Source organism: Phalaenopsis equestris, unplaced genomic scaffold, assembly GCF_001263595.1.
Source record: "Phalaenopsis equestris unplaced genomic scaffold, ASM126359v1 Scaffold234275, whole genome shotgun sequence".
Lineage (NCBI taxonomy): Eukaryota > Viridiplantae > Streptophyta > Magnoliopsida > Asparagales > Orchidaceae > Phalaenopsis > Phalaenopsis equestris.
The window spans coordinates 226,628-248,470 of record NW_018252195.1 but is presented as its reverse complement, the minus strand read 5'-3'; the positions used below and the strand labels follow the sequence as shown (position 1 = coordinate 248,470).

At 35.1% G+C, this 21,843-nt stretch overlaps 1 long non-coding RNA gene across 1 annotated transcript; it reads right to left on the bottom strand.

Moving 5' to 3' along the window:
- Nucleotides 1–603: 603 nt before the first annotated feature.
- LOC110038905 lies at nucleotides 604–21,016 on the bottom strand. Its single transcript, XR_002295467.1, has 3 exons — nucleotides 20,600–21,016; nucleotides 766–825; nucleotides 604–686 (listed from the first exon to the last, which is right to left on the bottom strand). It is a non-coding gene; the product is annotated as an uncharacterized LOC110038905 (long non-coding RNA).
- Nucleotides 21,017–21,843: the final 827 nt, after the last annotated feature.

Sequence of the window (21,843 nt, the reverse complement as noted above, 5' to 3'; positions counted from 1 at the left end):
AACATCAGACGAAAAATAATATTGTTTGATTACCGTCAGATCTGCGTCGGGCTTAATTTGATGGACAACATGCTGGATTATTAGACGCAAAACGGACGCAAATTTGATGCAAAACTAAAAAAAATAAAAATAAAATTCAAACATCAATTATATTTCCACAATCTGCACACAACATTTAATCCACATCATAACAATATTATATCTAGTAATATCACGTATCAAAGCTTTTAAGAATATCAATGCTTAAAAAAGAGATATTATCACAAATCTAAGCTATCAAAAAATTTACATATACACCCAGATTTATATAAGTTCAAACATTTCATAAAACAAAATTATGTAAAAACTTCTAATCCTTCGACTCATCCTCCTCCTCGAGTCACCGTTCGCTTGCCTCAACGTTATTCTATAATCTTCGTCACGCATGTTGTACTCCACTCAATTCTCTATTGGACTTAGATGATGAACCTCCTCAATCATAACAATGACTTGTTTGGCAAGCTCCGCATTACTCGAGTGTGACAAGCTCGTGCCACCCATAGAAGCACAAGAGATCTCGACCTTTTTTTCACCGCTTCTTGTGTCCATAGCTCGAACTTAGACTGCACAGTGGTAGACGTACCACTACTGTGAGCAGTGCTCGAGGTCTGGGAGAGCAACTGCCTCTCCCGGAGCTGCTCTTACTCCTACATAATAAAAACCAATTATTAATTGTGATTTTAAACATTAAAAGTCAAATTAAATATGATTAAATCAATTTTTTACTTATATTCACCCGCTGAGGTGGCTGGTCACCAATACCACCTGTGGTCATCTGTAGCAAAACTAACATAAAAAATAATCAGGAACACTATACACAAAAAAAAAGAGGTATGTGTGAAATCTAAATAGGAAACATATCGTAATTTGTCTAAAAAAAAAAAAAAAAAAGATAAGTATGACATACGTAGCAAAAGCAAACAAAAAGCTTATGAATATATTCGTTAAAAAAAAATTGACTAGGAGATCATAAAAATTTGTGTGCAATATTCTATGCAAGATTTTTTCTTAGAATGCTTGAACAAATTCAAATTAAATTTAACTTTTGGATATTTTTAATGGGATTTTTACATGCATATCACAAAATCATTATGCATATACATATCTAACACCTAAACTTCAAGTTTTTTACATACATTCCACCTTTTCCATACATAAAAAAGTAGAATACATCATTTTATGCATAGGTGCCGTGGCATATCATTTTATGCATAGGTGTCGTGGCATATATGAAAAAATTGAAGTTTAGGTGTTAGATATGTATTTGCACGATAATTTCATGATATATATCTAAATCTACCATTTTTAATTTATCAAACATTAAGAACTAGTTAGAAACTTGATTTTGATCTTCCAGGTTGCCAAGGTCAAAAGAGTATGACCAAAAAATGAAAATTTAGTATTTAGAAGAGCATAACTGAGAGGAGAAAAATTCACAGAGGATGATTGTGTGGATGATATAATAGTTAAAATGGCATATTTAAGTTCAAAAGAAACCAAGATACGAGTGCATAGCTTGACTATGGATCAAGTTATATTAATCACAATGCAATTAGCAAATTAAGGTTCATGGGTCATGTTCCAAGCCTATTAGATCAATTAATTGGACCATATAGATTCTAAATGGGTCATGTTGGCTCATTTAGTAATGCCTATGGTTAAAATAAGTTGAACAACATTAAATGAAAGACATCCTAGAATATCATTTTGCTAATAAAATGAATCAATTTAATAATTAAAGTCGGATCCAAAATAAAATCTAATGATCTTCTCCTACTTCTACTAATAAATAGACAAAGGTTATAATAAATTATTGGATCTTTGATTGCTCAACTTTTACCCCTGATAGTTCTCATATATGGAAATAATTCTCTCACTTGCTGCTTGAAGCTAAGCCATCAAATCATTGGCTTCAAATCATAATATATTTTTCTGCACTTTGGATGAATTGCATATCGTAAATAATGAATTTTATGTAATAGCTCTTGCCTCACATCACCATTAGTAAAGACCAAAATTCAAGTGCCATAAGTTAACATGTCATCATAATCTACATGTAATTCAACTCATCTTCCTGACTACATTTGATAAATTAATCTCATATATCATCATCTAACTTTTAAGCATTTTTAATCCTCACATATAAAGTAGTATAAAAATTCTATATAAGCTGTCACACTAGTGAACTTCATATTCAATTCATCAACAACCACATCAATTTTATCAACCTAAAATATAATATTGATATTATCATCTTTTATCAACTGCAATCTTCGATTTTTTTTTTTAGTTCAAAACTGATTAAATTTAAAATCGAAAGATCAAAAGAATACTAAACCACCCAATCCTAGTTCATGCCAACCCAACAACCAACTCCAATCTCACCCAAACTTGATTTTATACAATGCATATAAATAACAAGATTGTAATAAATACCACTCAATACTCGTGTATATATATACACATAACTAACACCTAATTTTATGCATATACATTCCTAATATCTAAATTTTAAATGTTACTTACATATCACCAAAATTTTATGTCTATACATTCCTAACACCTAAACTTCAAATGTTACATATATAACGAATTTAAAAAAAGCAAAAACTGGGGCGAAATTACCTTTCGATCCTCTCACAAGAGGAAACTAGCTAGGGTCAGGGTTTCAGTGGTGGGAAGGAGGTACAACAACAGGGAGGTGCAGAGGCCAGTGATGGGGAGGTGCAGCGACGGGCGATAGGCGAAGGAGAGAGGGAGGAGAGGAGATGCTACGGTTTTGGATGTTGTGGAAGGGAGGAGAGGAGATGGGAGTGTGACGCGCAAAGAAGAATAGGAATTGGAAGGCGTGGGATGGGTTTTTAGGTCTATTGCGTCATATTTATTATTTAATTTCTGTCAGGATTTTTCGATGCTTTTAAGTAAAGCTTTTGTGTCAATTTATTTAACGCAAATCCGATGCAGAAAGCACCGCAACAACAACATCAATTCCCTCATTTTTTGTGTTGAGTATTCAGACGTAAATCCGATGAAATAGAATAAATTTATGTTTGACGCAAATCAATCACAAAATCTGATGCAAATGTAGGCGTCGAAAATTTCCGACGCAAAATGTCCACGCTGATTTAAAGCTCCTCTATAATGTGATAGTTTCCTTACTAGAAAGACTCTACAAGAGCAAGTGGTTGACATGACCCATACTCGAAGACCCCAGAATGCTACAAGCCTCAAAAGGCACATGCATATCAAAGACCTCAGAAAATTACAAGCTTTAGAAATCACATATACATCAAAGATGTCAGAAGGTTACAAGTCTTAGAAGAAACTGACACATTTCATGCTCTTAGAAGACACAAGCCAAATAAAACACAAGCCTCATAAGATATAATCTTAAGAAGAAACAAATCTCAGAAGACACAAGTTTGAAAATGTATGCGATCCCTTTTTATATAAAGTGAAAGTACTAACTTTGATTGTAGACTTCACCATGTTTAAGAGATCAAAGAATCTTAAAAGGCATAAGCCTAGAGGTCAACACTAATATGCACCCGTGAAGTGGGACAACAACGACTCATAAGTTGGGCGACATCATATTAAAAATGGAGTAACCGAAACTTATAAAAAAAACAAAAGCAACCTTATAACAACGTCAAAGATGTACAAATAATTACATTATCACCATCTACAAATGCCATGTCAGGCGAGTAAAAAACCATAAAGATCAATAAACACTAGGAGACGAGATTTTCTATATATCATTACCGCAGAAGCATAAAAACCTCCCCATAAATACACGGCGGAAAAACTCCAACATTTCTTTATTTCCCTCGAAATGCGTGGCAACAACGCAAAAGAAGACCACGAAAGAGGATTCCTTGTCACCTATCGAGTAGAGACCGGGACAACTTTCTTCATCTTAGTAACCAAAAAGAAGATCCCGGATCGCCTGTTGAGGCAAGGACGGGGACGACTTTTTTCTGCACCGCAATGACTTTTTTCTTTACAGCAAAACCAAATAAGAACCCGGAGGTCCTGATGGGCAGGGTCGGAGATAACTTTCTCCCACTTCTTCACAATAGATGACCGAGGTTGTTGCTATGTAAATGCCACTATAAATTATTCAGTTTTCATACCAACAATCAATACAGTATCCCATCACATCAAGCTTCTGCATGATCTGCTATTTATGTTTTTGTACCTATTTTTGGCAATTACAAATTATAGAAAAGGGGACGGCGGTGAATCTCAATTTCCGATTGAACTCCGGAACTGAATGTCGACGACATGAAACATTACTTGTTTACGGCCAAGTCGCAAGCTGAACAACTGGTGTACTGAACAGGAGTTGAAATGAATCTAAAAGGAGTTAACTGTTGCCTTCCCGAGCTAAACTTTTGTCGTTCCGAGTTTTGGCGGCGGCTACCATCTTAGTATTGTTGTGCTGGTCTTCTTGCATGGCCGAGCTACTACTGCTTCTCCGACGTCCGTATGGCGAGCCATGCGGCAATGGTGAATTAAGCATGCGTTGCTGTCCAAAAATGTCTATTAGGTCTTACGGCGTTGTGGTAGAATGTGTAAACACACAACGATTGACAATAATATGAGAAATTGTCAAAAATTGGGGTCAATGTGGGGCATTTACATTCATTTCCATGAATTTTTATGCGTTGACATATCTTAACAACTAAATTTTACTTTTTTTTAATATTTATCACACTTAAATCTTTCATATATGTACATAAAAAATATGGACCCATGAATCTAGAGAAAATTAATTCAACTTTCGCTTCTGAACACCAAAGGACTGTAGCTGGAAATGTACAATAAAAGTCAAATGTTGGAAACACAAATATATGATGTTTCCTTCGTTTGAAACAATGAGAAGATCGAACGAAAGTACAACCAAACAAAAAAATATGCTACACATAATATGAAGGACATTTATTCGTAATCAACTCCCTTTGAAACTCTTTACAATGAAGGCCAAAGGGTCTCTGAGAAGGCTAATTATTCAAAAAGAGCTGCCCATCTGATTACTGTGATACACCCTCTGTCTGATGATCTGAATTCACTCTTATGTACGACAAAAGAGACTTTACTCGGGATTTTGTCGATGTGGTCAGTCAATGACCTTTCAGCCAGCCGAATGTTTGTTGACCGAACAATAAAATTAATGGTTCATTAAATTGCCCATTTTCAAACATTTATGAAAACGAAATGATACTAATGTTATTTATGGATATGAAAGGATGTTGAAGTCGGTTACAAATGTGAAAAAATATCATAATAACTTTTAACATCCTTATTAAAATGAGGGTAGACATATAATTTTATACTAGAAACTCTGAGACTTATAAATAGAGTGGTCATTTTTTTAATAAAAGACTATTAAATCTACTTCTCAAAACTTGTGTTGTTGTGCTCTTAGAACCTCTCTCAAGCTCTCTTTGTGTTTCTTTCGTCAACGTACATAAAAATATCATTGGTGTGATCCACATGGCATATTTAGATTCAACAACGTGCATAAAAATATCTTTATGCATATGTTTAATGGTAAGTATGTAAAAATTAAAGTTTGGTTGTTAGACATGTAAATAGAGCAAATATTACATGCAACAGCCAAACATCCGAATGAGGAACCCAGATCAATTACTGTGCGATACACGATGACATGCCCACATTCAGACTGTCATCCAGATGTGGGTTTCTCCGCATATGATATTTTCTCGTCTTTTCAAATGCATGATAGTTGAGTTGTATGTATGTAAATTTTCCAAAAAAATATATGTTTGCTTTTTGAAAAATGTTTAATTCCCATCTAATACCGTGGATAAGATTGCAAATGGATACAACATTGGATAAGTTACTTACGTTGGGCTCATTAGAGCGAGAAAATATTGTCATTGTGGTCCGCACTTGCGGACGACAAATAGCAGGGCGACACCTCGACATACACCTCATCCACAGATGAGGTGTCTGACGGCCATGCCAAGCTATTTATCAACCATTAGTTCTCCACACATGCGGACCACCAAAAGTAATATATTCTTTTTCCATTAGAGCACATACAAATGATTAATTAATCGAACACTTTTGAATATTTTCATAAATACTCATATGAATATGTATATATATGAATGGCTTATTGTTCTTTTGATTTATATTGATGAATATTATTATTTAAAACTCATGAATAAACTCTATAAAATACTTCACTAAATGGATATTATGTTTTGATTAATGCTCTGTTGTGAATAATGTTGTCTAAAAGCTTATATTTTAGGCTCAAAATTTTCAAATAAGCAATTCGTGTGAAGCTCGAGTAAGGCTCAATTACGACTCTTTAATTTATTTAAATTGATTATTCGTTAATAAACTCGATAAGCATCATGATATAAGTCGAGTTCAAATCAAGCTCGAACAATGTTTTGACAAATGATCTCGAGTTTGCATCAAACAGAATTTTGCATCAACAAATTAGATTGCTACACCAAATAATCATGTTGAAGTTCTTTTAATTAACAAAATAACCTCTCTTAAATTAAAAGGCCATGGTCTGTCCACCAGATGGAATCTTTTTTTTGCTTCAATATATTTAAAATAATTTTGAATAAATAAAAAATTTTCAATATGTATTTTTCTAAGGAATTAACTAGTCAAATGAAGAACATATTAATTGCATGTGTCAAATGTTGTGCACAATTATACTTGCATTCAATAATATAGAGCAAACATGTTTTCGCATCATATACATATGGTAACTCTTACAGCATGAATGTCATTTTGAAATTTATTCAATTTAAATGATTTATGAATATTATCAAAAAAAAAAATTATGCAATTGAAATTGCAGAACATTTTCTTCTTTGAAGGTATATACCACTGTTTGGCGAGGGAAAATGACCAGTAGTAATTCTATTCAGGAAGGTTTACATGCATACCACTCAATTCTTATATATTTACATATCTATCACCTAAACTTCATTTTTTATATATATGCAACCTTTCCTGTATTTCACATTTAAAAAATTAAAATAGTGATATTTGTTTTATGTGATAGCAAAGATTCAAGTAGCATAAAAAAGTTAAGTTTAGGTGCTACACAAGTAAATACAAAAAAAATAGTGGTATGCATGTAAATACACCTTTTATGTACTTATTTATTATAATTCTATTCTCTTTACATCTCTCAGACCTCAATGAACATCATTATTCACGTCAATAATCTTCATCTTAAGGTTTAAATTTAAATGCATTCTCATGTCTTTAAAAGTGCATGAAAAATATGTTTTTGATTAATTTATAAGCATGGAATTATGTGTATCATACAAAAATGTTTCAACTAAGCTTAGTATCTTATTGGAAGATTGAACACTAATTTGTCAAGACACATGCTGCCTTAATTTGAAGTCCAAATCAAATTAAATGAGCTTATAAGAACCAATACAAAATTTAAAATCCATTCATTGGTTTGAATGAATCTAAATCGATCAATTTTTTGTTAGTTAGAGAATTTTGAGTTTTCAGTTTGGGAGATTTAACAACTGGGGGTTGGTTGAAGATGGTTGGTTGAAGATGAATTTAAGTAGAATTTAAATCTTGATAGACAGAAGAAAATTTAGACACCAAGAGAGTTGCCTCGGTTTCAAGGTTAGGGATAGGGCCTTTAAAGACCCGATTTCCACATAAGCTGGGGCAGGATCGGCTCGAATAGATTTAGTGCGGCTCGAAATCGACTTGTGGCTCTTTATATTTAATTTCAAGCCCAGCCAACTCTAAATTGAATCAAGCTTGATTATGCTTGAAATCGAAACGAGCTGTTTCAAATTGGAGCTAGTTGAATCCGTTGCTGCTTGGCTCACTTTGTCTCAAAATTAAGATTATCTGGCTCAAATTGAACAAATTCAGCTCGAAATTGGCTCATGCCTTGTTATATTTAATTTTACAAAGCATTATATAATTTTTATAAATAAAAATAGCATGGGCAGAGCTCAAGTCAGCTCAAATTAATTCAAAAGAATTTTGATCTAAAATTTCAGCCCTAGCTGATTTATTTGGATCCGAACCAAACTTAAAATCCATTTTCAAAGTCATTAACGGCTTTGAGCTACTATATTGACGACCATAGCTAGAGCGGCGTGATTGCTCAGTAATGTGGTGAGTGGCCGAATTTGGAAGATTTCGGCGGAGTGAAATCCGGCGAATCTCCACCGCAGTATCACGTCATCTGGACGACGGGGGGCACTGGTACTACTCGCCGAAGTGGTGGGACTATGGCGGCGCTGAATGACACACCGTGTTCCGATCCATTTCCGAGCATGAAAATGTACTGTTTCAGTTATGGCCTATCCTTCTTCCAGGCCGGTAAACTCTTGCGAACTATTTCCCTGGCATGCATTGACCTTTTATCTTCGTGATATTGATTAGTTTTCCATGATTCTTCCTGCTAGGGATCCTACTATTTGCAAATCTCAAATTTCTAATTAATTTGCACTTTTGTACTTAATTTTCATCGGCATTTGAACTTGCCTGTTCATGTTTTTCTAGGCTAGAGAAACATGAGACCTCATGCTGAGTGGCCAGTAGTAGAAGGATGGCTTCAGGGGAGGTATGCAAAGATTCACCCAGAGATTAATCCTCATGATGAGTTTTTCAGAGTTCTTGGTTATCAGTGGCGTGTGCTTCGGTTTAATGATGATACTCGACAAAGCACAGTTAAAATTATGGCGGCATACAGAGAAGCAGATCCTGCATCATTATATTTAATGCAGCAACCTCATTGTTTGGCTGTACCATGTAAATTTCCTTACCCAATCTTCAGATCATCATCTGCTAAAATTTATCTAAAAGTGTATTTTGTTTCCCAACAATTTCCTTATATATCCCTAAAGTTTTCAGTTATATAATAATTTATACCAATAAGTTATGATAGAATTAGCAGTTTGTCCGCTTATTAGTTTGGTGATTGTTCTGGTGGTTTCATAACTTAATACGAACTCGTTATCTTTCATATACTTCAAGTTATAAAAATGTTATGGATAGTCCAATTAAGCTAGAAAAATCAAAGCCTATGGTTTACTTGGACCGAGAATGGAAAGAAAAGGGCAAGCCAATTAACAAGGAAGAAGTAATGCGCTATGCATTGAATCGAGAAAGAAAGAACATCACCATGGGTTTGTTCGTCGAGTAAGAATGAGCACTTGGGCCATTTGCAAGGTGCCCATGGCATGATCTTTCTTTGTTTATTGAGCCATTCAGACTACTTTGCATTAAATTTTTGGGCACTAAAGGCGCTAAGGAAGCAAAAACAAGAGGAATCATAATAAGAATTAGATATAGAATTGAAGCGTCAGTCTAGGGCCCTCTATTTATGCATGCATATAAATGTCTTTTGACCGTTTTAGTGGTCTTTGCCAACAAGTAGGGTGAACTATAGTAGGATATCCATCACAATGGATCAGCATTTAACTTAATTGGAACCATCCATATTCATTGTTATCATTAAGGCATACATTTTATCCACACTTTTTATGCCTTAGCCTTTATCAATCGATATAGTTATTATCTTGAACTCAATCATGATTTGTTTCGAATTCTTTGTGCATTGAAATTATTGCATCTCTTCTCAATCTTTATCTACATGATTTATTTGAAAAAGAAAAGAATCACACAATGCCACCGTTGGATGTTGAACATGAATATTAAGAAAAAAGATATAAACTAAAAAGAAATTTTAAATTAATTAACAACTTATTTGCTTCTGGCAAAGATGCTCACGTAAATGAGATAATCGTTTCCCCGCTCTTCTTCGGTTACAAGCATGAATGAGAGCCCCTTTCCCTGTCATTCACACTCTCTCGGTTGCCCCCGCTCTTTTCATTACATCCACTTGAAATCGCACGAAACCCCGAAGCCTTCCTCCCTTGTGATCCACCTATCACAATTCCTCCATTTGCTCTCACTGCTTTGTCTCCGATTTGAATCCTGCACGAGGGAACAATAAGCACCTTGATGTTTTTTTCTTTTTCATTTCGTCGTTCTTCTTCCTTGTTTTACACAACATTGCCACCAGCTTCGAAATTATATGACACCACGACTTCATCTACTTTCTCAGTCAGGGGCAGACCCAGGTAGGATCCAAGAGGGCAATTTACCCTCATCAAATTCAGATTTTCATATATATGGGAGGACAATTTGGGCTTTTGCCCCTCTTGAAATATCCATTTTGCTCCTCTTGAAATTTCACTTTACCTTTCATTGCCCTACCACCTCCTACGTTGGGTCTAAGGGGCAATTTGCCCCACTAAAAAAAGAGGTTGGTTCTACTGAGAACCTCTGTCCAAAAAGTTGTCCATACCTTCCTGCCTCCAAAGCCTCCACAAATCATTGAAACCACCATAGTCTCTCTGTTCTAACTCGTACGCAAGACCACATCGTTTCTTCCTGCCTCCACCGCCGATGATGTGCAAGCCTCGTGGCTGTTTCACTATTTGCTTCTCCTTCCTTCGAACACAAACCCACCATTCTTCCCTGCCTCACTTGTGGTTCAGCCTATTGAAACCGCGCAAGCACCATCCCAACACTGCCCTAGCTCCACTCAAACTCCTGAGCCCGCTCTGTGGTTCAAAGCCACGCAATCCCGAACCCTCTTCTTTTTCCTAGTCACATGGAGGAGTCGTGTTTACTGAACGGAGCCATCCCCTCTTAACCTACCAAACTTGATCATCTCTGCCCAACCCGAGCACCGAACTGAGCCTGCCCATTTCAGTATTTTACTATTCAATTTTCTTTAGGATTTGTTTTACATCGTGTAGTTGTGTAAAAAAATGTGTTGGACTTTTATTTATCATTTGTCGTCTCATTGTTGTCGCCGTCAATGACATCGAAGTTCGATAAAGTATAAAAATAAGGAAATTGGTCATCCCACTCAAGGAAGCGTGAGTACCAATCCTAGAGAATTTTGTATCGTTTAGGAAAAACCGATGACTCGTTTGGAAAACTTTTTTTTAAAATTGGGATTTTAAAATTCTCGTCCGGCGAAATTCAGTATCGTTTGGGAAAAACCACGGACTTGTTTAAAAACTCTTTTTAAAATTAGATTATAAATTACACGTCTATGGGAAAAACAAATACCCGTCCGTGGGAATTAAATACCGTTTGGGATTGTTGGTTTGTAATTTGACATTCTTTGCAGGTATATTGAATGTCTGTCACGCCTTTTGAGATCACGGGTTAAATATTCAGTTTTGCTCTCCCCGATTACATTATCTCATGACACTGATCAGTGAGTCTTTTCAGACACTTGAGAAGACAGACATTCTTCTGGTGTCCTTAATAGGGGTTAACATCGGGAGTTACCAAAATTTCTGATTATTTGGATTTGTAATTAATTTAAAATCCTAAAACGCTTGAACTTATAAAATAACATCAACTCTGAATCGTTTGAAATTTTAAAGTAATTTGAAAATTCAAGCTTTTAAAATGTAGGTTCTTAAGATCCAAAATACATGGGATTTGGGCTTTTAACATTTAGGCTCTTAAGGTTTAAAAAATACTTACAGAGTTACGGTTTTGATTTTTTAAATTTAAGCACTTTAAGCTTAAAATATTTAAAACTTTGAGTTTTAAATTTTGGCTCCTAGAGTCTTAAAAATATTTGAAATTTTGAGCTTTAAAATTTGGGTTCATAGAGTTCAAAATAATTCAAACTTAAAAATTTTGAAACTTTAAATTCTCGTCATCGTATTCACAACGTGTTTGTTAGCGAACAAAATGTTGAGATGTGTCTGAGATGGAAATAAGGTTGGGAGAGTTAATTTTAATTTCTCTTAATTAAGGAAATTAGAATTAATTGGTAATCCCTTAAATTGAGGGAATTAGAATTATTTTGTAATCCCTTAAATTTCATAATTTCCTAGTTTTTTTGTCTACCTGTAATCTCCTATATAATACCTTGTATTATCAATTCAAAGAAATAAGTGAAATATAAAATTATTTCTCTGATTTCCCACATTGTATCAAAGCAAGGGCTCAAACCCTAGAGGGCACCGTCGCCTGTTGCCTTCATTCGATCCTTTCCGCTTAGGGTCATTCGGCTCTCCTCCGCTATTCGCCTCTAGGGTTGCTTGCAGCCATTTGATTCTTTTCCGCTGCTCACGAGGAAGATCGTTAAGAAGCGCGTAAAGAAGCAGATATTGCGATCGCTCTGAGGATTCTTTTGTCGCTGAACCGTTGAATCCTTTGCTGCTGAGCCGTTTCTTTGCCGCTGAGCCGTTTCTTTGCCGCTGATTCTTTTATTCGCTGTCTCAATTGCTGCGATTTGATTCTTTACCCGCGGCAGCCGTTGATTCCAACCGTAATTGCTGCGAATTCCTCTTCTCTACCATGTCAATGTTCGAAACCACTGTCTCCAGCAATTCCAACCCTTCCGAAGAATCCAATGTTGTTCAGAAAATTGGAGAGTTGCAGAATATTCGGGCATCCAATAGGTTCAATGGGAAGAACTATCTCACAACGTGTTTGTCCTGGCTATGGGATTCCATGGACCCAACGATCAGTGACACTTGCATGTTCTTGAATACCGCAAAGGAAATCTGGGACTATATCAACCACACATACTCGAAGACCCGTGATGTTGCCCTTGTGTATGAAATCAAGGAAAAAATCGGAGCCACGAAACAAGGAGACAAATCTGTCACAGAGTATGCAACTCTGTTGCAAAATCTTTGGCAGGAACTGGATCACTATGGAGTCACTATCGAGTAATTGAGATATGATGCTGCCACTTTGAAGAAGTTCATTGAGAAGAATCAGATATATGATTTTTTGGATATATGATTTTTTGGCATGATTGAATTCTGAATTTGATCAGGTTAGGATCCAAATCCTCGGCAAGGAGGATACACCATCTCTAGAATAGACACTCTCATTAATCCGAGCAGAAGAAAGTTGGAGAAGTGTCATGTTTGAACCAAATACTATGGATGGGTCAGCCTTAGCAGCAAAAACAAATCAGGAGAAGTCGAAGAATGATCTGCTTAAACACTCGGGTAGAGATAACCAAGGGAAGAAGAACAAAGACAATCCGTGGAGTACTTATTGCAAGAAACCAAGGCATACAAGGGAGAAGTGTTGGAAGCTGAATGGTAAACCTCCAAGCTGAGAATGGGGCAACCGTGAGGGGCAACAAAGGCCTCAAGCGCATATGGCAGAGCAACCCAATATTGAGGAAAATTCAGCAATAGGGTGGTTCAACAGTGAAGAATTCAACAGTGAAGAAATTGATTGGTTGATAAGCTTGTTGGGATCTCTTGAGAAGCCTTCTGGAGCATGTTCGATAGTTCTTTCAGGTAAAACTGCTAGCATGAATATCTTAGACAAATTATATACCAACTCTTGGATCATAGACTCCAGTGTTACTGACCATATGACCCCCACATCTCAACTCTTCCACGCCTATACCCCATGTCCAAGTAATAGAAAAATTATCATGGTCAATGACTCTTTAGTTACCCTTGCAGGGATTGGTGATATACATATCACACCCAATCTTATCCTTAAAAACGTTCTTCATGTACCCAAACTGTCAACAAGCCTTGTGTCCATCCAAAAATTGATTCATGATCTCAAATGTTATGTTGTTTTTTTCCATTCTTATTGTGTTTTTCAAGAATAGGACTCGGGGAGGAGGATTGAACTTGCTAAGAAAAGGAGCGGTCTTTACCACCTTGAACCATCCCAAAAAATTAGAAGCAATTTGTCTTCATCTTTCCTTAGTTCCTCGAACAAAGATGTCATTTGGCTGTATCACTTACGTCTTGGTCATCCCTCTTTTGAGGTTCTAAATACAATGTTTTCTCATTTATTTCAAGGATTAGATATTTCTGAGTTTCATTGTGACATTTGTTAATTAGCAAAACATACCCGTGTATCTTTTCCTATTAGCAATAAAAGAAGTTCTCATCCTTTTCATCTGATTCATAGTGACATGTGGGGTCCTTCCACTATACCTAATGTTTCTGGGGCTCGTTGGTTTGTATTCTTAATTGATGATTGCACCCGGGTTACATGGCTCTTTCTTCTTAAGCAAAAATCTGATGTTAACACTGTTATACCCAATTTTCATTCAATGGTTCAAAATCAATTTGGGGTCAAAATAAATGAGTTTAGGACAGACAATGCTAGAGACTACTTCAATCAAATTCTATTACCTTACTTTCAATTACAGGGGATCTTCATATCTCAGCAGAAGTACGCGATTGATTTATTGACAGAAACAGGGAAAACTGGGTGTAAGCCAATATCTACTCCAATAGATCCAAACTATAAGTTGGGAGAAGCTAAAGAAGAACCAGCTGTGGATAAAAGAATGTACCAAAGATTGGTTGGCAAACTCATATACCTTGCTCACACTCGACCAGACATAGCATATTCTGTAAGTATGATCAGTCAATTCATGCATGATCCAAAGAAATGCATGATCCAAGAGAACCTCATCTTCAGGCTGCCTACAGGGTACTGCATTATCCGGGAGGCAATCTAGGGAAAGGAAACATGTTCAAAAGGAATGACACTCTTACTCTGGAAGCCTACACCGACGCTGACTATGCTGGCTCCCTAGTGAATAGAAGATCAACTACAGGATATTGTACTTTTGTTGGAGGTAACCTAGTGACATGGAGGAGCAAGAAGCAGAATGTAGTGGCAAGGTCATCTGCAGAATCAGAGTTCAGGGCTATTGCTCAAGGATTCTGTGAATTACTGTGGCTGAGAATCATTTTCGATGATTTGCGAATCCAATGGGAGGGTCCTAGGGTCCTATGAAGCTCTACTGTGACAACAAGTCAAGTGACAACAAGTCAACTATTAATATAGCTCATAATCCTATAAAACATGATAGGACAAAGCATATTGAAATTGATAAACATTTCATCAAAGAAAAACTGGAGGAAGGGTTAGTATGTATGTCATATGTTCCATCAGAAAAACAATTAACGGATGTTCTAACAAAGGGGCTGAACAATTCAAGTTTCCATGATTTTGTATCCAAGTTAGGAATGGAAGAGAATAATGGAAGACATCTATTCCTCAGCTTGAGGGGGAGTGTCGAGATGTGTCTGAGATGGAAATAAGATTGGGAGAATTAATTCTAATTCCCTTAATTAAGGCAGTTAGAATTAATTGGTAATCCCTTAAATTGAGGGAATTAGAATTAATTTGTAACCCCTTAAATTAAGGGAATTAGTGAAATAGTTTCCTAGTTTTTTCTACTTGTAATCTCCTATATAATACCTTGAATTATCAATTCAAAGAAGTAAGTGAAATACATAATTATTTCTTTGATTTTTCACAAAAAATACAATCCTTTTAAAGCCCAAAATGAAATTTTGTGATTCAAAAATCATAATATTGCATATATTTCAAGTTTTGAATGATCTTAAAGTCTCTCAAACTTCATGATTGTTTCTCAAGTTAAATGCAATATTTTGATATTTTTATAAGTATTTATATAATAGGTTGGACACTCTGGAACTACAGATGCTTTAAGAATTAATAAATTCAGTCAATTATTCACAATTTCAAAATTTGGCATATATTTCTTGAAGTTAATTTCATTATCATAGTCCTAGTTTAAAAGGTCGTGTAAACTCTCAAAATTTATAAAATCCTTTAAGCTATTCAAAAATATAAGGTTAAGCACTCGCATGTACTTCAACCAATGCATTGAACTAATCAGATCGAATTGTCTATACGATAGGATTATAAGTCTCACCCAACTTGTCCGATTTTTTTTCTTATAAGGGCAGCAGTCGACATGAATTATATCTTAAAAGCCTAAACTAACAAAAATAAATGATCTTTCAAATATAAATATTATGAATACTTGATTGAAGATTTTTACCAGAGTGGTAATCTTTAAAATCAAAATTTTCAAAGTAATAAACTAAAACATCTAAGTTAAAATCAATTACCAAAGACTTAAAGCAAAATTTATCCACCCTCCGCAATAGTTTGTCGAGGGTGACAAATTTTTTATTGACTTCAACTTATAAAGAGTGAATGTCATATCAAATATATTTTTATGACCACAATCAAAGAAATTACATGCTAGTAAGGATGTTGCACGAGTCCTCTGTTCGTGAGTTTTTGCAGCCAAATAACACCACAATTTAGCGATTACAACCAGTCCTCTAAAGGGGTGTTTGTCACCAAATAATATCATTATATTATGATCACGGTCGTAGTTCATATGTTTGTCAATGACTTTCTACAATTTAAACTGTGAATCATAAGGGTACAATTGATTGATATAAAACATTTTGTTAGCTAAGGTAGACTTAAATTTGTCCCCTTAAACAAACATCCATCCCTAATATGCATAGATCCCTTGAAAGACTCAACCCATAATTGCTGACAATGATATTTCAATCAAATTAAGTCGATCACCTCATCTGACAAAGTAGATCAGTGACCATGACGACCCGGGATGATAGAATCATGATATATTGATTGAATTTAATCTTCATTTCCCTCACCATATGCTTTAAACTTCAAGTGATAAATTTTGTAAATTAAATCCTAAGTATGCTACTATTGTATGTTGAATATTCAATTCTTAATGACTAGACTTAATCGAAAGTCCTTTTTTGTTATCAGGATGAGTAATTAACCATAAGAGCTTGTGTCTATGAGAAACCTCAAACCTCAGATTAAAAAGTCATCGCAAAATGAGGGTGAAATATCTGAGTAGTGTCTTATCTACAATACAATCATCATTCTGAAAATTTGTCCCTCTAAAGCTCTTAATACAACAAAAAAATATAATAAAGTAAAATGCAAACTCCCGAGAAGCGGACGACATTTTCAGAGCCCACACAAGTTGGAGAATATATTATGTTTATGAGTTGGTGATATAAGGCATCTAAGTCATTGTCATCATTGCCACAGAATTTATGTTTCATATAGCTAGGAATTTGTTGTACTTTTTGTCAGCTATTTTTTTTATTTTAAGGATGCTCTATCTGTCATTATTTTTGAAAAATGATTTAAATTTAATTTAATATAAATATATGAAATTTGATTTGGAAAATAGTATTTTAATTTTGGAAAATATGAGACCAAACAATCTCATATATTTTATAGTTTAGATGATTAAACATCCCCCTTCAAGCACACATTTATTTCAAAAGATAAACATGTTACCTGACGAAGGGGGGCTGATTATATAAACTATAAAATTTATGACATTTGTCTGGTCTGCGAACCATTTATGTTAGCCGATAAATTCTCATACTCAGTATGAAGATTAAATAGAGCTTATTTTACCTGGGTTCTTAGTTTTCCATACAGACAAACTCTTATATTTAATTTTATCGGGGTCACTTAACAAAACTCTCGATTAAGATCAGTGGTTAAATCTTCAAAATTCAAAAGTTTAGGTTTTCAAGATTAGACACAGGAAAGTCAAAAAGAAATGACTCAAGTAAAAACAGTTATTTTAGGAGTCCAAATGAGCGAAAAAGTAGAGAATTTCACAGATTTAAGGAAAACCTCAACGACTTTCCAACTATCATAATGTTAGACTTTATGTCTTAAAAGTGAAGTTATTTAGTGTTTAATCCTGCCGATTATATTATTTAGGACTTACACTCGTACGATACCCGATCGTGCAAATAGCCTAAGAAAATAGGAGAATTTACGTCATACTGCACAGCAACCTCGGAATCCTAAAAAGTGTCAGGACTTATATTGCATAACAGAGTTATGCAGATGCCTAAAAGATAAGGTGAGGATTTATGTCGCGCTAGACAGACCACATTGAAGTCTTATGGCATGTTATTTAAACTAAGGAATAGTTTAGTTGATATAGATCTATTTCACATTTTGTTATGCTGGAGTTGATCTGCTTCTTGTGGTGTCTTGATCTTCCCATGAAGTCGTCCTCTTGCTTCCTACTCCGAGTTCCTTGTCGTGCTGCCCACAAATCTTGCTTCGAACCTCGTATTGTATCGACGTCAGGTTTAGTCTATGTTTTGTATTTGCAAGTATAATTATTGTTACGTCTCAAGGCCCGGTGTATCTCCTAACATCTGTCATACTATTCTCTACCCTAGAGGTACAACAAGTGCATTAAAGTAAAAAATACAATAAAGAGAACAATAAAGTGCAGTAAATGAAAGTAAAAGAAAATACAGTAAAGCGCTATAAACATATTGTAAACTTTATGTACCCGACTTCTTATTATTACTGCAAGAATGTTAGTACAATAAACACTATATGGTAATGCGAGAAAAATTTAAATAAATTGCTTGGAAATCAGATATAATGAGATTTAAACAAATCGTAGAAAAAACATGAACGAGTGAAACAAAACACGATGTCACGTATAAAAGATCAGGGGTAGATGATTTATATGTGACAGTATGAATGTCCTCAATTGTCATAAGGATTTGCGTATAAGGTTCAAACTCAAATCCCGGAATATTGAGTTTCATTTTAGATTAAGTTATGTCGGAAATTTCATTATTTGATTTAATTAAGTCAGTTATGAACCACATCTTGGTTTATCCTCATGTTTAGTGTTTTAACTAATTTATGAAATAAGATCAAAAGTCTAGTTTCATCATTCATCAAAAAATTAGGTGGATGAACACCCAACTAGAGTGTGTTTATAAAATATAGGAAGCCTACACTTTAACTTGAGCTTGTAGTGTTTAAAGTATTTTATCTTCAATTAAGTGATTTTCAACTAATCCACAAACATCTTTAGATTAAACTTAGTTCACTATGAAGCTACTAAGATTTAGGGGGTAAACTTATAATTTTGCCTAAAAGGTTCATGAAATGTGTTTCAATCCTAATTAAAATAATTAAGCTCAAGTCTAACAAATAATTAGGGCTCTAATTAATAACTTACTAATCTTTCAATTCATATCTCTAACTCTTGAATCATATAAGTTTTTATTTTCTTTCAACTCTCAACAATTCTCACAATTACAATTTTATCCTTCTTATGTAAAGATAGTGAATGATTTGCTATATTATTTCTCTTTCGATTTCAATCATTTCAGCAGACTAATTATCATTATTTTTTTAGTGTGAATTATTTTATGTAAATAATTAAATCAAAATTCTCATTTTAACCAACCATTTGCAAGGAAAAAGAAAACAAAACAAAATAAATGGAGGAAACCGACCCACTTCTAAAAGTAAAATCAGCAAAATAAAGGGCAAAACTGCAAATGAATCGACCTAAAAACGTTTAAATTCTTTCAAAACAATGATCAAATCAGCCTCCAAAATATCAAGCAAATCAAACTCGAAAAGAGCATTTGAAATTTTCAAGATAACGAGAATATAACATTTAAAGCGACGTAAAAGTAATTTTTTAAAACTTCCAATTTGCTATTTAAAAGGCAACTTCAATGAAACAATTCAAATTTTCAAAAAAAAAAAAAAAAGAACAATGCCCCAAAGGTTTTCAAACCTTCAAAAATAAAAACCGTTACAATTTCAAATTTTCCCAAAAAAGAAATGTGGCGTTTTAACGTTCTGAAAATGGTGGATAAATCAACCCAAAAGTGGTGCAAGTTTCTTCCATAATTTTCTCACATTTGCCACTTATGCAAAAAGATGCATTGCAAAAAGATGCATTTCAAACTATGCATTTCAAACTACAAGGTAATGAAGAGTTTGAGTTGCATAAATATAAAGAGTAAAGTTCAAGCATTGAACATATAGAAAACATAAGCATTGTATAGTATGTGTGTAAATTTTCCAATAAACTTGTAAGAATGAGTGTTTCTCTGCATCTATCACAAAAACTATCGCTCCTGTGATTGAGGAAAAGAAACACAAGGCACATGGGAGACACTACAAATATATGGGAACTTCCTTGCACATGTACACACTTGGGAGCATCATGCAAAAATTGCAGAGTAATAATAAAGGCATGTATCTCATAGTCATGATTAAAAGAGCCCAAATGTGAAGCATTCTCTAGTAAGCAATCGACTCGATAGAATAACAAATCTTAAACATTTCATTAGCCTTCAAAAATTAAAAGTAATAACCAAGTTCTCTCAAAGTATCCTGTTTGATCACTCAATATTCAAGCACACAAATGTTGCATAATCCATAACATGCAATTTAAATGTAACTGGGCAATCAAGGTGAGGTGGCTTCAATTCTTCAAGTTATATATTTCATCTAGGTACAACTAGACAAGAATATCGCACAAACCAGCAAGTATATCAAGCAACCAGCAAGTATACCAGGCAACTTGCAAGTATACCATTTCATCTAGTTACAAATAGACAAGAATATCGCACAAACCAGCGAGTATATCAAGCAAACAGCAATTATATCATGCGACAAATAAGAATACCGAGCAAACCACCCAAAATATTGAGCAACCAAGCAAGAATGCCGAATAACCAAGCAGGAAAATCGAGTAATCAAGCAAAACATTGAGCAAACAAGTAAGAAAATAGAGTATCCATGCAAGGTGTCGAGCAAACCGACAGGAAGACAGTGCAACCAAGCAAAGTGTCGAGCAAACCGGTAAGAAAACAGTGCAGCCAAGCAAAGCTACGATCCCTTCCGCACTTCTCAAGCCGATCCTCTCGCAAGATGTGCAGGAAGGAAGAAGTAAGGAATAGGAACCTCGGTCAAGAGAAACTATGCGGCGCGCGAACAGACCTGCTCCTAGGGCATCACCTGAAGTGGAAATGGACAGTGTCGGCCTGATGAGGAGCGACTAGGGTTGGGGGAGGAGAATCAATCTAGAGTTTTGATCGAGAGAGGGGAAAAGGGAGTTCGGATGCCAGCAGAGACAGAGCGGAGCTAGGGCGCCGAAGAGTTCCTGGAGAGGGGCGAGGCTCGACCGAATTGGAGTTTCGGCTATAAGGAGGGGAAAGGGCATGGGGAATGTTCGGGAGAGGAGGGTTTCGGCCGAATGAGTGTTTGGGATCTAGGAATGGCGTGTCTGGAGCGTGCATGAGTTTTCTTACGTAGGGTTTTTTTGTTTTTTTTTGTTTTTTTTTTTATCTTATTTATTTTATTATTATTTTTATTTGAACTCGGCAATTTCAATGCTATTTGATTCTATTCTGAACTCCACTAATATGAATGTCTTCTTTAGGTATAATCGACGTTCCGAACGCACAGACATTGTCTATTTCGTCATCCAAGGCCTTCCGGACAACTTCGTCGACGATCAGAATAAAAATGTGTCATATTTTGTTTTCTTCAATTTTTAGTTCGCGATTGATTGTTTCGAAAATTGATTTTGGTTTTGATTAATAGTGAATATTTACGAGTGTAGATGATATAAATTTTGGTGTTTATGTGCGTGAATATGTGAATTGCGGTGTTCGTGTATTGTGAGTACGCACGAAAGTCATAATGAATTTTCTAAAGCTTTTAAATCCAATGGGAATTCTCTTGGGCCCCGACGTGTTGGTCTCAGCCACTTGACCCGATGGTGATGGTACGTGATCCTAGCCACTCAACCAGGTGGTGAAGGCTTGAGGTCATAACCACTCCACCAAATGAGGATGGCTTGGGATCACCCGTATGAGGCCCCATAAGAGAGTTAAGAGATGGTTTGAGCTTCTAAATGGTGTGGGTCTCATCACTAATCCTCTAAGATGGTCGATAGGAAACCCTAAAGCTAGATCATATGCTCTAAGAAGAGGGAGAAAGAAAAACTTTAAAATGAGGTCAACATGCTCGTGTGTCAACACTTGAGTCAATTGTATTTTGAACTTTATATTGTGAGTCATCTAATTTATATGTCATGTG